We start from the raw sequence: 9,848 nt of genomic DNA on the forward strand, positions 1-9,848 counted from the left end.
ACACTGAGGCCAAGAGAATCAAGTGTTATGTGAGGGGATTGCCACAGAAAGTCCGCGTGCTAGTCAGGACGAGTAAACCGGCTACCTTTGACACTGATGTCGAAATCGCAGAGGTGGTTTATGCAGACCTGGCTGCGGATGACGCAGTGGTGGAAGAAGAAAAGAAAGATAAGAAGTGGGTTGTTCCTGTTAAGCGACCCGGTACTCAGTTATGGAACTCCAAAGATAAGAAGCAGAAAGTGTGGGAGAAGAGATCGTGTAAGACCTGCGGAAAGATGCATGGTGGCGAGTGTAAGTGGAGTAGGAAGTCTGAGGTTTGTAGCAAATGTGGAAAGACTCACGGTGGAGAATGCCGGATGGGGTCTAATGTGTGTTATAAGTGTAGGAAGGTAGGGCATTATGCCAATGAGTGCAGTGCGAAGCCAGCGTGTTACAAATGTGGCAAGACAGGCCACATGGCGAGAGAGTGCACCGATGGTGAGGCTGGAGGTAGTGGGAAGAAAGATTCTGATCAAGCAAGGCCGAGGACTAGAGCCTATATGCTGACCCAGGAACAATCTAGAGAGATTCCTTATGTTGTGACTGGTACGTTCTTAGTAAACGGCATTTCTGCTTCCGTATTATTTGATTCTGGTGCGAATAGAAGTTTTGTAGCTACGACATTTAGTAAACTAGCTAAATTGAAAGGCTGCCGAGTGTCTGAAACTTTTATAGTAGAAACCGCCAATGACACTTCGGTTAAAATAACAAAAATGGTTAAGGATTGTAAGATAGAGTTAGAGGGACATGAGTTCCCTGTTACTTTGTATGTTATGACCTTAGGAGGGTTCGATGTAGTCTTGGGAATGGATTGGTTGTCTGAGTTTGAAGCTCAGATAGTATGTAAGAGTAGAATAATAAAGCTAAGGTCTTTAGATGGTAGTGCGGTGACAGTTTACGGTGATAAAGAAAGTTCAGGGTTTAACGTCATTTCGATGATAAAAGCCGAAGGGTTATAACGACGAGGATGTGGTGCCTACCTGGCGTATGTTGTCAACGCTACGGCCGAGACGAAAGAAATGAAAGATGTTCCTATCGTGTGTGACTACCCAGAAGTGTTCCCTGAGGATCTTCCGGGGTTACCAACGGAGCGAGAGATAGAATTCCAGATAGATTTAATACTAGGAGCCCAGCCCGTCGCGAAAGCACCTTACCGTCTAGCTCCGTCCGAGATGAAAGAATTGATGTCCCAACTGCAAGAACTCCTCGACAAGGGTTTTATTAGACCAAGTGTTTCCCCGTGGGGCGCACCAGTGTTATTCGTAAAGAAAAAGGATGGAAGTATGAGAATGTGCATAGACTATAGTGAGTTTAATAAGCTTACGGTGAAGAATAGATATCCTTTGCCAAGGATTGATGATCTATTTGACCAACTGCAAGGTTCAAGTTGGTTCTCACGGATAGATCTCAGATCAGGCTATCATCAACTTAAGGTGAAAGAGGCAGCCATCCCTAAAACAGCGTTCCGAACGCAGTATGGACACTACGAGTTCCTCGTAATGTCATTCGGTCTAACGAATGCTCCCGCAGCATTTATGGACATGATGAATAGGGTTTGTCGGCCGATTTTGGATAAGTCGGTTATCGTCTTCATTGATGGTATATTGATTTATTCAAAGAGCGAGTCTGACCATGCTGAGCATCTGAGAGAGGTATTGGAGACTCTGAAGAAAGAGAAGTTGTATGTTAAGTTTTCGAAGTGCGCGTTCTGGTTAAGAGAAGTGCAATTTCTAGGTCATGTGATTAATCCGGAGGGGATTACCGTGGACCCAGCTAAGATTGAGGCAATAACGAATTTGAAGACTCCACAGAATCCGACTGATATACGAAGCTTCTTAGGGTTAGCTGGCTACTATAGGAGATTCATCGAGGGTTTCTCCAAGATAGCCGCACCGTTGACCGGTATGACCCGAAAGTCGGTAGTATTCAGTTAGGGAAAGTTTCAAGAAGAAGCCTTTGAGGAATTAAAGAAGAGACTCACGCAAGCTCCAATCCTTGCTCTACCTGATGGTGACGAGGATTTAATTGTTTGTGCCGATGCCTCGCATCAAGGGCTAGGTTGCGTGTTGATGCAGAGAGGAAAGGTGATAGCTTACGCGTCTAGACAGTTGAAAGTCCACGAGAGTACTTATCCGACGCATGATTTAGAGTTAGCAGCTGTAGTGCATGCTCTTAAGATATGGAGGCATTATCTGTACGGTACTAAGTGTACTATCTATACAGATCATAAGAGTTTAAAGTACTTCTTCGAGCAGAAAGAATTGAACATGAGGCAGAGAAGATGGTTGGAGTTGATTAAGGATTATGACTGCGACATTAAGTACTATCCCGGTAAAGCTAATGTAGTCGCTGACGCGTTAAGTCGTAAGAATGAGGAAGTCCTTGCAACAGTAAAGTCATACAAGTTGATCATGAACCCAAGTCTTTTTGAAGAAATCATCAAGGTGCAGTCAGAGGTGTTAGTAGATGAAGGGTTAGTAAAGAAAGAAAGGATTTATGGCCAGCAAGATGAGTTGATGGAAAACACTCATGGAGTTAAGACTAGGTTCGACCGTATGTGGATCCCACGCCATGGTGGTCTTAGAAGTCGAATCTTAGATGAAGCTCATAAGTCAAGGTACTCAATCCATCCTGGAGCTACAAAGATGTACCAAGACTTGAAAAGAGATTACTGGTGGCCTGGAATGAAGAATGATGTAGTAGATTATGTCAGTAAGTCCTTAACTTGCTTACAAGTCAAAGCTGAACATCAGAAGCCTTATGGGAAGATGCAACCGCTAGAGATACCTGAGTGAAAATGGGAACACATCACCATGGATTTCATAACTAAGCTAACTCGTACAGCTAAGCATCATAATACTATCTGGGTGATTGTGGACCGTTTGACCAAGAGTGCTCACTTTCTGCCCATACGAGAGGCCATCTCGTCAGAAACGTTAGCAAATTTGTTCATAAAAGAGGTTGTAGCCAAGCATGGAGTGCCGTTATCGATCGTGTCTGATAGAGATACTCGATTCACTTCGAGGTTTTGGAAGAAGTTCCATGAAGCTATGGGGACAAGATTGAACATCAGTACGGCGTATCATCCTCAAACCGATGGGCAGTCTGAAAGGACGATCCAAACCCTCGAGGATATGTTACGTGCTTGTGTCTTAGACTTTGGTGGAAGTTGGGATGATCATTTGCACCTGGCAGGGTTCTCTTGTAACAACAGTTACCATTCAAGTATTGGTATGCCACCGTTTGAGATGCTTTACGGTAGACGATGTGGGACCCGGTGTGTTGGGGAGAGATTGGCCAGAAAGAGATGGGAAGCCTAGAAGTTGTGCAAGAAACCTCTTCGAAGTTCGATCAGATCAAGGCAAGAATGAAAGCTGCTCAAGACAGACAAAAGTGGTATGCTGATAAACGGCGGCGACCGATTGAGTTTAACGTTGGTGACAATGTGATGCTCAAGGTCTCTCCTTGGAAAGGAATTATCCATTTTAGGAAGAGGGGGAAGTTGAGTCCGGGGTACATTGGACCGTTTAAAATTATAGATTGTGTAGGCGAAGTGGCTTATAAACTAGACTTGCCAGAAGAGTTAGAAGGAATTCACTCAACCTTCCATGTGTCTCACCTGAGAAAATGTCTAGCTGATGACACGTCTCACGTGCCATTTATGGACATCGAGGTTGATGAACAGTTGAACTACATTGAGCAACCGATCGAGATAGTTGACTGCAAGGAGAAGTAGCTTCGTCACAAGGTTATACCTTTAGTGAAAGTGATATGGAAGCATCGCAAAGGTTCAGATGCTACTTGGGAATCTGAGGATGAGATGCGCAAGTTTTACCCGAATTTGTTTATGTAATAGTTAGGTTCAGATGCTACATGATCAATCGACTCGTATCATCCTTCCGATCAAAAACCCTAAAACATTAGTTTGAAATTCAAAAAGATATAGCGCCGTTAAGTCTTTATATTTATCTTTATTAACTATTGTATGTTTTTGTATTTGAATTAAAATAACAATTTAGTGTATCTAATTAATATAAGGTTTATTGAACTTTAATAAATTCTATTGAATGATATTGACCGATAATAATCTATATTCATTTTATCGCCACTAATGGTCCCAAATTTAAAAAGGTTGGCTCCCAATGATCACCCGTTAAAAAGGACTTAACGCAGTCATACTTTTTTCCGAATTTCAAACTAAATTTTAGGGTTTTTATCAGAAGGAGGATACAAGTCGATTGATGTAAAACTTAGCTCGAAATGATAATCCAAACGACTTGATTTGTGTTAATTGTAAGTTTAAACACCCGAAATGAAGTATTGTTTCGTCATTTTGAAGCACTGTTTCGAACGAAGTTTTACATGATCAATCGACTCGTATCATCCTTCCGATCAAAAACCCTAAAACATTAGTTTGAAATTCAAAAAGATATAGCGCCGTTAAGTCTTTTTTAACAGGGGACCATTGGAGGCCAACTTTTTCAAATTTGGGACCGCCAGCGACGATAAAATGAATATGGATTATTATCGGTCAATAACCTTCAATAGAGATTATTAAAATGCAATAAACCTTAATATAAAAGTATCCTTTTTTATATTAATATGACATTTGCATTTTTTACTAAATTTATAATATATATATATATATATATGACGTTTTAAATATATGTCATCCGTGTGTAACACGGGCACTATCCTAATTTTAATTATATAAACTGTTAACTTCTAACACAAATATATGTAACATCCTGCTTTTGATAAGAATTAATAAAATAAATTTCGTTCATTTTATAAAGTGTCGTGTGTCGGTTTAAATAAATAAACTAATAAAAGGTGGGCTTGGACTTTAGAAGATGGAAAATAAGGAATGGAATGGGCCTTAGGTCCATGGGCTTAAGGGAGTATAAATACCCCTTAAACCCTAAACCTTTCCATTTTTATCCATTCTCTACACCATAGCCTACACCTTGGAAAACACACACACCATCCTATAACCCGAACCAAGATCCGAAGTCGAAACCCAAGATTGTTGGTGCTAGATCGTTGTGACGAACCAAAACAACATCAAAGACCAGCTCGTGTTCGAATACCGACTTGTCTAAGGTACGTTTATATTTAGAAATCGTTCATATAGGTTCGGTTTGATTAAGGAAATCATAGATCTGTGTTAGTTTGTTATAAACGAATCCAAAACAACAAATCTTATGGAAATTGGTTAACATTTGATGGGTTAATTGTAAACCTAAGTAAACCCGTAACCTATATGCCTAAATCTCACCCCTTAAACATCGATGTTAGGCCGATTTGATGGTTGGGGTTTGTAGGCGCTGGTCAGACGATTCCGTTGATACCAAAATCGTGATATTTGGTTAAGAAACGAAGGTTTAATTGCAGATCTAAGATCTGTTGACTATTTGCTGTTCTTGACGATTTCGACTTTGACCCTTGAATCAAAGTCTGGATAAGATTTATTGGTGATTCGTTATGGGTGATTCTTTAGCTAGTTCGTTATGGGAGCTTAGCGAATCAGAGGGTGATTCGTTAGCTAGTTCGTTATGGGAGCTTAGCGAATCAGAGGGTGATTCGTTAGCTAGTTCGTTGTGGGAGCTTAGCGAATCAGAGGGTGATTCGTTAGCTAGTTCGTTATGGGAGCTTAGCGAATCAGAGGGTGATTCGTTAGCTAGTTCGTTATGGGAGCTTAGCGAATCAGAGGGTGATTCGTTAGCTAGTTCGTTATGAGAGCTTAGCGAATCAGAGGGTGATTCGTTAGCTAGTTCGTTATGGGAGCTTAGCGAATTAGAGGGTGATTCGTTACCCAATTCGTTAAGGGCAAAGTAACGAACTAGGAGTTTAATATAAAGACAGAATGGTCCCTGGACTTAAAAAAGAATTATATAATTACATAACAGCCCTTGGAGTTTGGCAATTTATGAAAGATACCTTTAAAGGTAAATGAGTAACGATTAACTAACCAGGTAATGATTTAATGAAGTAAAACAGCTTAGACGTGTAAGACTAATTAAGTAGCAATGAGATGACTAGAGCGGTACTTAATACTGTAATTATTATACAGTTAGTCGTGCACAGCTCAAGAAGGGAATAACCGTAAACGGTGAACGCAGCCGCATTGAGGTGAGTTTCTAGCCCCACTTCTGTGTTATGTTTTCGGGGTTGTGTGCATACTCGATATGTTTGTTAATACACTTATCATAAGTGATAAGTGTATGCCTTATATGAATGATGTGAAATGTATGAGTGATTGCTTGTTAGTACGTGAACGATCTTCGGATATTGCACGTACTGTCAGGTTGTAGTGTTACGTATAAGGTAAGTATAATGTATTTGCTTATATGTATGAATGCGATAAAGTTAATAAACGAAGGAAAGGCATGGTTGTATGGTAACGAAGTGGGACCAGACCCTTATAATATCTGTGATGTTAGGGACCAGACCCTAATAATATCTGTGATGTTAGGGACCAGACACTTATAATATCTGTGATGTTAGGGACCAGACCCTAATAATATCTGTGATGTTAGGGACCAGACCCTAATAATATCTGTGATGTTAGGGACCAGACCCTTATAATATCTGTGATGTTAGGGACCAGACCCTTATAATATCTGTGATGTTAGGGACCAGACCCTTATAATATCTGTGAGGTTATAGGGCGAAAGGCTCTTTAAAACGTATGATTATGTATGTAAAGAAAGTATGAAGGTAAGAATGAAAGTATATGCACTTATGTGTGTATGAAAGAAAGTTAAGAGGTTAAGTATGAAATGTAAGAAGGTATTGTATGATTATGTGATTAACTAGAACTCACTCAGCGTAGTTGACTTTTAGTATGCACACAGATGAGTAGAACGAGGCAGGTAGCTTGAGGAGGACACATGGCAGAGTTGGACGAAGTTGGCATCTGAAGCTTTTGCTATGATGTTTTATTTTAAAAGACCATGTTTTGTTTTTAAATGACTATGAATGCTCGATAAGACAAGAACTATGGTTATGGAATGTAATGGTTTGAATGTTTTTAATGTTCCGCGAATGTTTTAATTAACTCTGATATTTAGAACTGCGTTTATGAGTAAATCCAATACGAAAGTAGGGCTACCGGTAACGGGGCCTTACAATATATTAATTTAATTATAAAAGTAAAGTTATATTTAACTTTTCTTATAAAATTTATATAAAAATTTGTACGGATGTATTTATATATAAACTTGAATATATTTATAAGTTTGTGTACATAAACTTGCAGCAGTTATACGTTTATAGATTGATATAATCAATAGTTTTGCTATGAAATTAAAAATAAAGAATGATGACGAGGGAAAAATATATTGATTTGTTGAAAATAATCCCTTACAAAGATGAAGTTTTACTTATAATTATTACTTAATGTGCGTTTGTTGGAATGGAATGGAATGGAATGGACCATTATGTATAAGACATATTATAATATCATTAAGAATTTTAAACACTTGTTGATTTAATATACCTATTTAATGACTAATGATGGTTAATTAAGTATTAAAAGACATATTGTATTTGACATTAGAGGTGAGCAAGTTAACAGCCATAACAGTTAATAGAACCATAACAGTCATAACCGAACCGATTTTAACTAATAACCGACATAGTCGATGAGTCGGTTTAATGGACTTTCAAAAACCGCCAAATGCGGGTCGGTTTTTGGTCAAAGATAAATCCAAACCAGCTATAACCGAACCGCCTTTTAAAGTTAATTTTTGTTTATTTGCTGCAAATGAACTTTTTTTAAGGATTTATTTACCACCTATTTTAGTTGATAGTTACATTGTCTAGTATTCTCATTAGTGATCGAAAAGAAGCAGGTTATGATTATCTTCCATTTAACACCTCAATTTGATTTGTTATGGTTTAAGTGTATTGTTTAATGAAATTAAATAAATACTCTATTGGTTGTAGTATGCAACTGATTGTATATATATTGCTTTTTTTTTTTTTGTAATATAACTACCATAAATGTATGACTGATTGTTTGGTTCCTATCTAATCTTGTTGGATTATGTCATGTTGTTTTAATATTTGTTATCATATTTTTTTTGTTCACGGTTAACCGATCCGTTATGACCTATAAAACCGATTAATTGAAACCGCCACAACAGATCGGTTATGATTATGGTTATCTATTAACGACATAACGGTTATGGTTATGAGTTTGACCCAAAACCGCTCCAAACTAACCCATGCACACCCCTATTTGACATATAGCATTATTAATGACTAATAATATTTCATGTCATATTAAGTAATTTGGTCATTATCAAAACCTTAAGGTTAATTACAATTTAAAATATTGTTTCCGAACATGTATTATTGGGTTGGGCCAATTTAGACGCACTCTTAAATGAACTCAAGCTATGAAGATTGTTTTCAAATTCAATGAGTAAAAAAATCAAATTTACTTTTTGTTTGATTGTATATGTTTATCAGCTATGATTTATATGTAATTGTCACGTTTAGAATTATGTGTTGAATTTCTGTATTTAGAAGTTATTAGTGATTTTAAAAGAAAGCAAAACCGGTGATAACAAATTCAAGCATCAAAATACCAAAACACATATAAGAAATCAAACGTGACAAAAATGTTTGGTATTTAAATTAAACGTGACACACAAATATAAAAATAAACACAAACAAATAACATGATACAACATTTTCTTAAAAAACAAATATTATACAAACAAGTACACAAAAGATAGTATGACGTGTAACCCACGTGTCGTTTTGCATGTCCTATGCTCACTTTACGTGTCCCCAAACCCTTCTCATATCAAACTCTCTTCATTCACACCTCTCACTCACTCAAACCGTCACCATGGCCGATCAAAACCCCTTCGGCCACCACCAACAACCACCCACCACCACCGATCACAGCGGAACCGTACCACTCATCCAAAGACTCCGCCACCAATCCTTCAACTCAACCCAAATCATGGGCATATTAACCCTACTCATCTCCGGCACAATCTTACTCCTACTCACTGGAATCACCATCACCGTTGCCGTCGTTGGCCTTATTTTCTTTGCACCCATCATTATCCTCACTAGCCCTGTATGGGTTCCCATTGGCATCCTTGTGTTTGTTGTTATTGTTGGGTTTCTCATGTTTTGTGGGTCCGGTGTGGCCGCGGTAGCCGCGGCCGCGTGGCTGTATAAATACTTCCGTGGGCTCCACCCGGTCGGTTCTGACCGGGTGGACTATGCCAGGAGCAGGATCGCGGATACCGCGAGCCATGTGAAGGATTATGCCCGCGAGTATAGCGGGTATCTTCAGAGTAAGGTGAAAGATGCGGCTCCGGGTGCTTGAAGGCGGTAATAATAAACCGGGGAGTGTTTGTGGTTTAGTTTGTGTTATTTGAACTTTTTTTTTCTTTTTTTTTTGTTGGTGTAAATTAATGTTTGTTCAGTTTTTAAGGTTTAAGGTTTAAACAATTAAATTTCGGTGTTGAACATGTTGGAGTTTTGACGGTGATTTAAGACAGTTGTCACTAATTTAGTGTAGTGTGTAGATAGAAAACATATGGTAAGACAAGTGGCTAAGAAAGTTGGTTTATTTAAGGTTGTATGGTACGTGTTGAAAATGTTGTTGGAAAATTGGTAAAGTTTAAAAAGGTTGTGTGACAAAAATTATTATATTGTTTAGAAGAGGTTGGGTGGTTCAATCATCCAAATTCAATTTGAATACGCAAGCACTAATGTAAAAACAACAAGCATCCCAATACAATTTGAATAATGAATGAACACTACCCTATTGTTGATTC

General features: G+C 38.4%; 1 pseudogene; it reads left to right on the top strand.

Moving 5' to 3' along the window:
• Positions 1 to 8,675: 8,675 nt before the first annotated feature.
• Positions 8,676 to 9,629, top strand: LOC143584402 (oleosin G pseudogene; annotated as a pseudogene).
• The last annotated feature ends 219 nt before the right edge of the window (positions 9,630 to 9,848 follow it).

This window comes from Bidens hawaiensis, unplaced genomic scaffold (assembly GCF_021521415.1).
Source record: "Bidens hawaiensis isolate Kalapana, Puna unplaced genomic scaffold, B.hawaiensis_p1.1 tig00001521_1, whole genome shotgun sequence".
In the NCBI taxonomy this organism is placed as follows: Eukaryota; Viridiplantae; Streptophyta; class Magnoliopsida; order Asterales; family Asteraceae; genus Bidens; species Bidens hawaiensis.